This window comes from Carassius auratus, unplaced genomic scaffold, assembly GCF_003368295.1.
Source record: "Carassius auratus strain Wakin unplaced genomic scaffold, ASM336829v1 scaf_tig00038905, whole genome shotgun sequence".
Lineage (NCBI taxonomy): Eukaryota > Metazoa > Chordata > Actinopteri > Cypriniformes > Cyprinidae > Carassius > Carassius auratus.
In genome coordinates this window covers 37,501-49,047 of record NW_020526475.1, presented here as the reverse complement: position 1 = coordinate 49,047, position 11,547 = coordinate 37,501, and the positions used below count along the sequence as shown (strand labels likewise).

At 35.3% G+C, this 11,547-nt stretch overlaps 1 pseudogene; it reads left to right on the top strand.

Annotated features, from left to right (window-relative positions):
• The first annotated feature begins 4,447 nt into the window (after nt 1-4,447).
• LOC113083577 (plexin-B2-like) overlaps nt 4,448-11,547 on the top strand; it is a 43,369-nt pseudogene continuing 36,269 nt past the window's right edge.

Sequence of the window (11,547 nt, the reverse complement as noted above, 5' to 3'; positions counted from 1 at the left end):
TTTTGTAAACTGATAATTTTGTTTTTATTTGAAAAATGTTGAATAAAAACATTTTTGCAACATTGGCTCAAAAAATATGTGCATCTAGATATTTTATGCAACTATTACTTTAAAAATGCAACATTTACTAAAAAATATTTCTATTTCATTATTTTAATTTCAGCAAAAAAAAAAATTCTTTCATTTTAAGCAGTTTTAGCAGTTAAATGAAATAAAAGGAAAGACAACTTTTACATTTGTGATTTTGTTTTCTTTGAAAATGTTGTGCAAAAAAACTTATGCAATGTGCTCAAAATAGTTATATAGCATTTAGACTAAAAATGCAACATGTTTTAAACATATTTTTCAGGCGTCTTTTCATTTCAACAAAAATTATATATATATAATTATTACATAATTCTTTTTATTTCAGCAGTTTTGTGAAATGAAAATAAAACTCAACATTTAGTTTTTATGTTAATGTAGTGTTTCCTTGTGTATTTCGAAATAGCTCAATTCTGATTCCCTGAGGGCTCTGAGCATTTACTGCCAAATGCTTTATCTGCTTGGTGTAAAACGTTTTAGCAAATATATCCAAAGTTAAATGATCTTTTTTTTTACCCTTAAGGCAGCATTTGTTTCTTGTTTTAAGCATAAACCTCAGTAAATTGTGTTAGATTGATGTTTAACACAAGCAAAAACAAGGTCTGGTATCTTGAAATCCTTATATTGCATGCTAAAGGCATCCAAAAATGCAGTTTAATCCTTGTAATGTGTATTATATGCTATTAGATGACTGTTAAAGAAATGAATCCAGCACTTCGAGCTGGTTGAAGGCAAAACCAGATCTTTTAACCGCATTACACTGCTGTATGTTAGGTCAGAGATTTATAGGTTGCGATCGATCACGGCACAATCAGCGCCAGCCATTTTCATTCCCATAATTGGAAACTTTGCAGCAGGATGTGTCAGTTTGAGTTTGTTTGGTCAGGACATTGTGCTGGGCTCAGATACGGTCAAGTTTACTGTACTGTCTCTATCTGATTGCATTTGAGCTTTCCTTTCCTCACTGTAATACAATACAGTTTTCTGAAGAGCTCTTAATCCTGTCTGCATCAGATCTTTTGGACTGAAACAATACCCATGATTCATAGCAATATCAGAAAGGTCAAGGTTTCCGCTGCTCATCATAGTCCTGGTTTCCCTTTGCTGGTAACACTAAGTATTGTGTATAACTATACATATTTGATTTATTGTCAGATTTTGACTGCCGATGCCGATATCTTGGAAAAAAGGGGGGCCGATATATGTGTATACCAGTATTTATCTTGGAAAGCAGGGGGGCCGATAGCCGATATAAAGCCGATATATATATATATATATATATATATATATATTATAATATATTATATATATATATATATATATATATATATATATATATTATATATAATATATATATATATATACAGTCATGGCCAAAAATATCGGCACCCTTGGTAAATATAATCAAAGAACGCTGTGAAAATTTATTTGCGTTGTTAATCCTTTTGATCTTTTATTAAAAACATTCACAAAAATCTAACCTTTCATTGGATAATAATTTAAAATGGGGAGCACACAGCACAAAGTGAAAATGACATAAATATGACAGTGGGCGAATGCACAAAGAACAAATCATGAGTTTTAAAGTTTAAAGCATTCAATTAAAACGGGACGACCGTCACACAGAGAACACGTGATCATGCTGGATAAAAATTGACACTTCTCAAGATCTCACAGCTGGATTCGACTAAATTTGCAAGGTTTGTGAAATTAAATAATCATTATTCATTCAAAGATTTGTTTAAATGAAATACATTTGTATTTGCTTAATGATGATGACAAACGAGAAAGTATTATAATATTCGCCTTTCTATTAATATAATATAAAAGCAATCATTGTAATAGTTTTTGTATGAATTCATTCATTTGTTTAACTGTTCTATCTGATTATTAGACAGACTTCTATCTGTATTAGACAGAACTGTTAATGACGACAGTAAAACGAGGGAGAGTGTGAGCACTGTGTGTTCAGGCGCTGCCTTTCTCAGCGCCGTCAAAATAAAAGTCCCACATCGAACACATCGGCCAAACAGAAAAACGTATCGGCCGATGTCGATATTTGAATAATGCCAAATATCATCCCAGTATATCAGCCTTGCCGATATATCGGTTGACAACTAGCTCTCATCACCCGATATAAACTGCAAAAAGATATATCGGTTGGGCTTTAAATTTGTATATATTTGTATATGCAATGTATTACAAGTATAACTAAATATATTACATAATTCTATATTTATAATTCTGTATTATTTAATTTTATACGCACACAAATATATATATATATATATATATATATATATATATATATATATATATATATATATATATATATATATATATATATAATATACTTACACACACACACACACACACACACACACACACACACGTGTACACATATACATTTTATATCAATTGGAATGCAAAAGCATATTTCTCTCCAGATCTTCCGGAGCTACATGTAGGAATCAACAGACCTTTTTAGAAAATCAGAGGCAGATGGTGATCCAGTAAATGAGGCACAAATGTGTCGGCACTCTCAGGTGGTTTTCCATAGGCAACAGTATGGCGCACACGTGTTGAATGTGCAAATTTATTAAACTCTACTGTCTTCAGCGCCTCGTCTCTTGGCTGAGCCTCCAACCGCAGGTTCACGTTCTGAGGTCACGTGCGCAGGTCACTGCTGATATTTATAAAGCTCTCTCCGTAAGTATGCTGATCCGACGCTGGCCTCCTCCGTGCCCTGAAATCCATATTCATCAGGATATGAAAGGTTATAACTTGTCCTACATCAAGCACTTCTGCTCGCCACTTAATTAGATCTTATATTTCATCGGAGCTTTGAGCTGAAACTTTTCGCTCATGCTGATTACAGGCCAACAAAGATGTACTGTACGTAGCTCAAGCACGGTGCGATGCTAGCAGCTCACCGCTAAAACCCCGCGTCTAGCCAAGCGTTTGAGCTTTGATTTGCCTCTAATGGAGGTTGTGTTCGCCTCTTGTTGCACCAATAAGACTAATTAGGCTTTGGTGTGAATAATTAAAGTGGTGTAGCGTGACCAGCAGTAGTAACAAGTACTTTCAGGGAAAAGCAATTAGCGAATTTAGCACCTGCAAAGACATTTATCCTTTTTAGCATTTTGCTGTTGTTGTAAGGAAGCAGTTCTGGCTGTGTTTCAAACCCTGGTGAGCTACATAGACAACTGCCTGTTGAGGCAGCATACTATCTATCTATCTATCTATTATTTAGCCATGTGTGTGTGTGTGTGTGTGTGTGTGTTTGAGTATTGTTATAAACTTATAAATTAACAACAAATCTAATATATTTAATGTGTTATTAATTCATTTATGTTTCTTAATATACTTCATAATATAATAAATGATTATATTCATGCACATTTTTATATATACAATTTAAGATATGATTATAGACTTTATTTTTATGCAAATATATACATATTAATTTATTTTTTATTTAGTCATTCATTCATAGATTATGTATCGTGTGTGTGTAGAAAAACTGCAATATATATATATATATATATATATATATATATATATATATATATATATATATATATATTATATATATATATATATATGTTCTATTTTAAAAGAGCTATTAAAAGTCCCAAAAAGAGCATAAAAAAAAACCTTGTAAAATATAAGCTGCATAAATTTCTTTGTGTGAACACATTCAAATTGTTGTGAAACTTTATTCATAATTTTAGTATATGCTGTACATGATATACGCATGCAAATTAATGGTAATTGAAGTTTGTTGAATACATGTTTTGCCTTATTTGTGTATGGCAGAAAGTGTAAGAATGGGGTGCGATTGTGAATTCAGTCCTAGCGCTGGGATTGACTGAACTGTAAGATTCATGAAGCTGCTTTAGAATTCAGCCAAAAACTCTTAGAAAGCTGATGAATTGCAGTTTTGGGACACAGCCTCAGTGTGTGCTTAATACAGAGGAAATCTGTTGATCGAACGTATGCGAGTTATTTTTCGGAGAACTCCCTCGCTGCTCTTCTGGGGTTTGAGATCCTCATTGGGGTGTTTCTCTGATGCTAGCTGATGCTAAAGCCCTACTGGAGAAAGCTGGTCTGCTGTCTTCCCACAGCGCATTAATATTTGATGGCCTCCCCCCGCCCTCGCTGCCAGCATCTAACTTATTTACGCCTCTCAAATCCCCTAATAAGGGTACTTACATTGATTCTCTCCCTAACCAGGCTCCATTACAGATTAAACAGGTCTATAGAAGAGAGAAAGATGATTTGAATGAGAGAGAAGATTACAGGAGCTGTGTGATTTATCTGAATGTTACACACACCTCACTCTCTCTCTCTCTCTCTGTTTCAGAGTCGTGGAGGTTGAACAGACAGACATCTCACTCTTATGTCAAGCATCAATTAAAGCAATTTTCGCCTTGGAAGTAAGTGTCTTCTTGCTCTGTTAGAGATTATTAACATCTCCACTACAGCTGTAGTTGATTTTTTTTCCTTCTCCCAAAAGTGCTGAATTTTTACATAATGGCTGTAATATATTAATAAAACCATGGGGAAAATGTCATATATTGTTGCAAATTGTATGTAGTTGTAAAAATGTATGATTTATATTATATATATATATATATATATATATAATATATATATATATATATATATATATATATATATATATATATATATATATATATATATATATATATATATATATATATATATATATTATAAATTTTTAATTTAATTTTTAAATTTAATTTATTTAATTTTCAATTTTTAAATGTATATAAAAATATATATATATATATATATATACACACACACATTTTTATGAAATGTCATGTTTCGTATCAATGTTTTATACTATATTTCTAATGCTAAAATAGTGTATAAAAATACAAATATTAAAAAACATTTGAAGCTATTAAGAAATAAAAAAATATAATAATACAAATATAAAATGTAATCATATAATGTAATGAAAACAAAAATGTAAATGAAATGTTTTTGAAAATTATTATATATATATATATATATATATATATATATATATAAGCTGTCAATCGATTAAAAAAATTTACTAATTAAGCAAACATTTTTTCAGAAATGAATTGCGATTAATCCCACCTAACAATAAAGTTTTAAAATACTTTTATATTGCAATAATTTCACATTAATTCTTCAAATTAAAACAAAATAAAGACAGCTTTTAATGGTATCGTTATGGTATTGTTTAATGGTATCTTTTTTTATGACTGAAGGCCAGTATCACTGATAGCAATACTACAGATGTCTCTATAAAATAGTTTCCCCCTAATATTTAACCACTGGCTATAGCCATTCAACATTACACTATAACTGAAAGCTATCACTTTTAACATTTATTAGACTTTCAAAACAACTTGTTTTAACTGAACTTAAAACAATCTTCACATAAACTCACTACAATAAATGTCATATTTACCTGTGCCCTTCAGCAGAAATATACAGAATTTGAAATAGAAGTTATCAAACACTAAACTCTAAATAAAATATAGATTTCCTTGATTTTCTCTTTGATGAAAAGACATCACAGCAGCTGGTTATTAGGTTGTTTGGGCTGCTATTACTTTAAGAGCTGCCGCTGCTGAACATGATGCAGATCTGACACGCATTGGGTGCTTCTCAATAACGTCTCCTCGCTCCTCCGTCCTCAATCCTATGACCCGGAAACCGATCGAGCACAAATATTTTTACCACATTAAACTGTAAAAAATTGTCACTTAGTGCTAACATGCTAATTTTCTTTATTATAGATTTTTGTTTGCTGAATACATAATTTTTTTCTGCAATGAAGCTCTGAAATGTATTCAGAAATTAAGTAAAAACAACAACAGCGCTTGTAATGACAAAAGAGGGTGAGTAAGTGACAGGCATTTCATTTTGATGTGACTGGTTCCTTGAAGGTGTGTCTCTTCAAAGCAGTAGGTGTGACATCAATCACACTGTCAGAGCGATGCCCCGTCTGTCACATGATGCATCATCCTTCAGCACCTTCTCACTGGAACCAAACCCAAATTATTCCCTGCTGCAGAACAAAACTGTCTTGTGCTTAATTGATGGCGCTGGGAAAATGAGTTTGAATATTTATCAGTCACGTTTAAAACAGGCGGCAGAGACACCGGGGGAGATTCCATTAGCATAGAGCTTCATTTAGCATTAGCGAGGAGTCTCGTGTGAATGGTGTCAGAGGAAACTCTGTCTTTTCAACAATCGGCACTTGTGTCCCTACTGATTTTGAGAAAGTAAACTCTCTTAAAAGACACTTGTCACACACTCAATCTGACAATGACAAACAGTTGCATCATGGGAGATTTCTCTCATTTTGTGAACTATACATATATACAGTGCTGGCCAAACTTTCGAGTCCATGAGCTCGACTACCAATGGTATGAGAGGAGCAGCTTTCACTCTCAATCAAACTAACATTACTAGCCAATCAGAATGTTTTGCTCTTATAAACACAAGACACGCATAATTGTATCCAATTGCAGAGTCACAACCATGATGAATGGAGAAGCGCGACAAAAAGCTGCGAGGCGCAATGATCAAAGATGTCCATCTAGTGCATATTTACATAAAAAAGCTAATTATAAAGCAGCCAAGCTTTGTAAACAGCTCAGAGTAATCATGTCATCTCCATAAGAATGATATGATTGCCATAAAAAATTAACCAGGATTTCTGAAAAGGTCCTGTTCACACATGATCTATTAATGGTAACTTTACCAGTAATTTACCAGTGAAGACTGTGTGTGTGAAAGGGGCTAAACTCTTCCTTTGTATATTCTGTGATTTTGAATTGCTTAACATTCATCAGGAAAAACTGATGTAGCCATGTATTGTACATCGACATTTCAAAATAAATGATTCTCCATGTGGCCAAATATTAAAATGTTTTTATATATTTTTTTAGCCAATTATTATTGCCTCATCATTAGTTTATACTGTATATAAATAGTCATGGTTTTCACTTATGTCTGTTTGTGTTAAATAATCGGTAGATTACTTGATTACCAAAATAATCATTAGTTACAGCACTAGATTAGTCAAAATATTTCTAAATATTGCATTGTTTTACAGACAAATATTCTGTCAGTGAAAAATTTGTAAAAAAAAAAAGTTTCAAAGTGTAGGATATAGCTTTCATTCTTCAGGTCAATCACGTATTCATGAAAAAGAAAATTAGTTTGAATAAAGAAAGCAATAACTTTGTCATAGTATCATTTCAAATGTTAAAGTTGTCTCGGTCATTGCATGCTTTGCATCTCCTGCCTCACCTCATGGAAAAAGTTTGGGCTCAGGATTGTTCTTTTTTGCTTTAACCCCTGATATATAATATCATATAATATCATATCATATCATATCATATCATATCATATAATATAGACATTTGTTCAACATGCATAACATATGATTAAATATTATAAATAAGTAAATATAACAAATATTAAGTATATTAATTAGCATAGTATAAATATAGTTAAGTTAATTAAAAGTCTTATATTTAACTAATTTATTGAATATTTGTAAATGAAGTAGAACTTTTTAAATATTTGGGTTTATTTTTGTCATTTTTTGTACTGTGTATGAAATTTAAACAAACAAAAAAAAGAAAAGTATTGTATGATTATTATTTTTTCTTTCGTTTTGTAATATTGAATGTCTGGTACATGAAATAACAAATATGTGAACACATACACATACACTTGTGAACAGTAGTACTTGTTTACCAAAGAATGAAAGCATGTAAAAAGTTTAATTTTTTATTATATTATATATATATATTATTATTTATTATATTACCACATGAACGTGTCCGAAATTGAAGAAACCTAAACGTGTGTGTGTGTGTCCTCTCTGTCAGTCAGACGTCTCCTCATGACTACAGAGGGGTAGAGAAATTGGCTTCACTCCACAGAGCAAGACACAGATAGCGCGAGTCGACTTCATCTGGAACTCCATTTAGGGATTGAATCATCAGTTTCCATTTGGACCTTCTCTGCCGAATTGAAAATTAATGTTTGTGCAGCTTGGCCACGGACGTGGCACTCGCCCCCGAAGCTTAGTGTGTGATGGTTTTGGAAGCGGACCGTAGACAGACCTCGAGTTTGGATGAGCCGTCCGATGCCACAGGTGATAATCACAGCCGTGTTTGTGCACAGTAATTATCAGCAGAAGGCCACAGAGATAAATGCTGGAGAACGAGAGCAAGCGACCGGTGGATATCCGAGCCCAGGTTGAGCATCGATGAAGATTTTACCAGCAGCGTGTCGGCTAAAGCCTGGCTTTGATGTTGCCCAATCCTGCCTAAACCCTAAAACATTTCCTTATAGGCCAGATATGGTGGGATAACGTGTATGTGTGTGATCTTATCTCAGTTTAGTCATATGGGAAATTAAAGCACTTATTTAAAACATTGGCAACACAATAAAGGGAGTTCTCAGGTATGTCTCAAATGGCTTTAGTTTCAGAAATTTCATTTGTTAAAGTCTATTGAAATCCATCTCATATCACATCCTTAAGATTTTTCTGCCTTTAAAGGGAATATACTGTATCATGAAAGTCTGAGTTTCGTGGCTCTGTGAAAGAGAGCTCCTCCTCTGTTCACCCTCAGCATTGATGTGCGATCGGTCACATTAGCTAAATCTTGCTAGCACAAAATGTCTATTTTTATAGCAATGCATGAGGCACAACTCAACAGATTTATTTTGGTCAGCGTGACAAATCCGAACGAACCTCTGTGGGGTAGTCCTTCGTCCTCGCACAAAATTTCAGATAGCATGGATTTCTATTAAAATTACTGGATTTCGTCTGAAGAAATTTAACCAAACAACAGTAAACTTGATTTCACTTTTAGTGGAAACTACAGACAGAAGTTGCAGAAACTTCTCACTCGAAAATTCGATAAACTTGAAATGCATTAATGCACATCTGACCACATTAATTAACCAGTGAGCGTGCAGTGTAGACAACTTTGTAGATTATAATGGGAACATTCATCGAATTTTATTATATTATATTGTGAACTGCTTTTTACTTCCAAGCAGACCCAAATAAAAAGCATGAACAATCTAACAACAAATAATGCTCTTGTGTTTATGGACATGCACTATTCATTTCACTCTCTGGCCTGTATGTGTTGAATTCTGTGGGGGATTTACTGACAATGCACACATTAAAGAACACCGACACAGTTAGATAATTTCCATAATGACCAGCGCAATCTACCAAGAGCAGTGCAGATTACTGCCTGCTTTAAGAAATGCTTTTTGGGGGGCATTAAATAATGCTGCAAATACCAGTAATTTGACGAGTGCAAACATTATTGAATCACGTCATTCACGTGATTCAATGTAATACTCTTCTCCGATAAATTTGGTCTAAAAGGGAAACTCCTTCAGAAGCATATTCAATAAGGTAAGGCGCCAAAATAACTGTCCAAACCTTTTCAGCGCTAATTTGTCAATGCACATCTTTAGTAAATCGTGACAGTACTATTTTAACGCCAAAAGATGGTTTGTGCTGGCGCAAGCTGATAGGAAATCTGGCCCAGTGCATCCAATATAATGATACACATCTGATTTCTTCCTCCACTAATTATACGTTCACTTCAAAGGTTTATTCACTACAGGTATTTCGACGTAATTTTGGATTTGTCTGTTCAGAGGCAAAACTCAATTTGTTGTTCAAGGGCTGTGAGACGTGGCTCTCTGCATGCGCACTGAACACAGCACGGGAGTGCCAAATTAAGCTTTTCGCATCTTTCTGAGTTTGGTAGGTTTTTTTTTTTATTATGCCTTTATTTTAATAGGACTGTAGCAAGACTGGAAGTGGGAGAGAGAAAGAGAGAAGGGGGCATGATTGGGAAAGGTCCACAAACAGGGACTTGAACGTGAGATGCCCAAAGTGTAACAGCCTTACATATCGGCGTGCGGCAAACAAGCCATCGACAGTGACTTGTGTTTGGTCTTTCAACTAGCGATGTGTATTTGTTCGTTCAGATACACAAGGATGCGAAGGAGAGACCTCGTCTGTCTGTGCACGCACCAATCACAGCACGCAAGTACTCAGTTGAGTACTTTCGCATCTTGTGCTTAAATGCGTTAAACTCTTTGAATATTTAAATTTAGCCAGGCTTAAATACACATGCAATTGATAAGCTTTCATGAAAAATCTTCAGCTATCCTGACCGTCTTTTTTAAGCTGGCCTCAGCACCCCCCAACAACCATGGGCCTTATAATCGTCACCACTTTTCACCCCACTACCAATGCCCTGCTGTTACGTGAACAGAATCCTTGCTTGTTTTTGATAAATAATAACAGTATTGTGTGATAGTGAGAAAGTGAGAGTTTGAGAGTTGGAGTTAAAACCAGATCATGAAAGCAGCTGTCAGGCTGTCGATTTATTCTTGCCAAAGCAGGAACCTCTGGTGTGAAATATAAGTATTTTAAAAGCATTACTGAAAGAACGGCCTCTTTGAATGAAGGATGGCCCACGCTAGCCTGATTCCTGACCGCCCGCTGTGATTGACGGCTCCCTGATCATCTCCCTGATTTCAGAACCTAATTATCCGACACGTCTGCGCTTCAGTTGCCGCTATCGCCCACTAGATCAACAGAGAGATGGACAGAGAGAGGGAGGACAGTCGTTAAAGCATAACTAATGCGATATGAGTCCCACCAGCACCAAAGCAGGAGAGAAATATAATTAAGGATCAGATGTCAGTCTGTTTGGATGCACGCGGCGCTGGTTTCTTATAGTGCTGCAGAAGAGCTATTTTTAGCACAGATGACCACAGGATGACAAGAGGGGTCAGGCATGACCGGTAGCCACTGTCCTTATGACACCTGCGCTGGACCCAACCAGGTGCGCGAGAGATAAACGCGTGCGAGAATCGCTGGCCTGTGCAAAAACACCGCGAGAATCACCTTAGTGCAAGAGGAAAGCGTGCAACGCTGCAGTTCCCGTGCGTTATTTCTGACCTCTTTGTGTGGAGCGGCTTTTGTGGGAGTTTGTGCTGCTCGGCTGGAGACTTTCAGAAGTGCTGAGGGGACAGAAAGAGGCCGGACGGCGGGTGAGTGGACTGGCGGGTGTCTCCGCTCGTTTGCAGCGCTGACATTTGTTGGAGAGGGATGTGGAGAAAACGCAGACGTGTGTATGTTGATCTCAAGGAAAGGTCAGGCCTGTCTCCACAGAGCTAATCAACTGCGGCTCTCGGGCGCACAAACTCTCTACAAACCGCCGCGTGTGTCGCAGCCGCTCCTGAGCAAGACTCTTCATTTGCATGTATTTGTAAATGCGTGTGTGTGTGTGTGTGTGTGTCTGAGCTGCACATGAGCTTTAAATGGTAAAAGTTAGTAATTTTAGGGGAGATCTATCTATCTGTCTGTCTGTCTGTCTGTCTATCTATCTA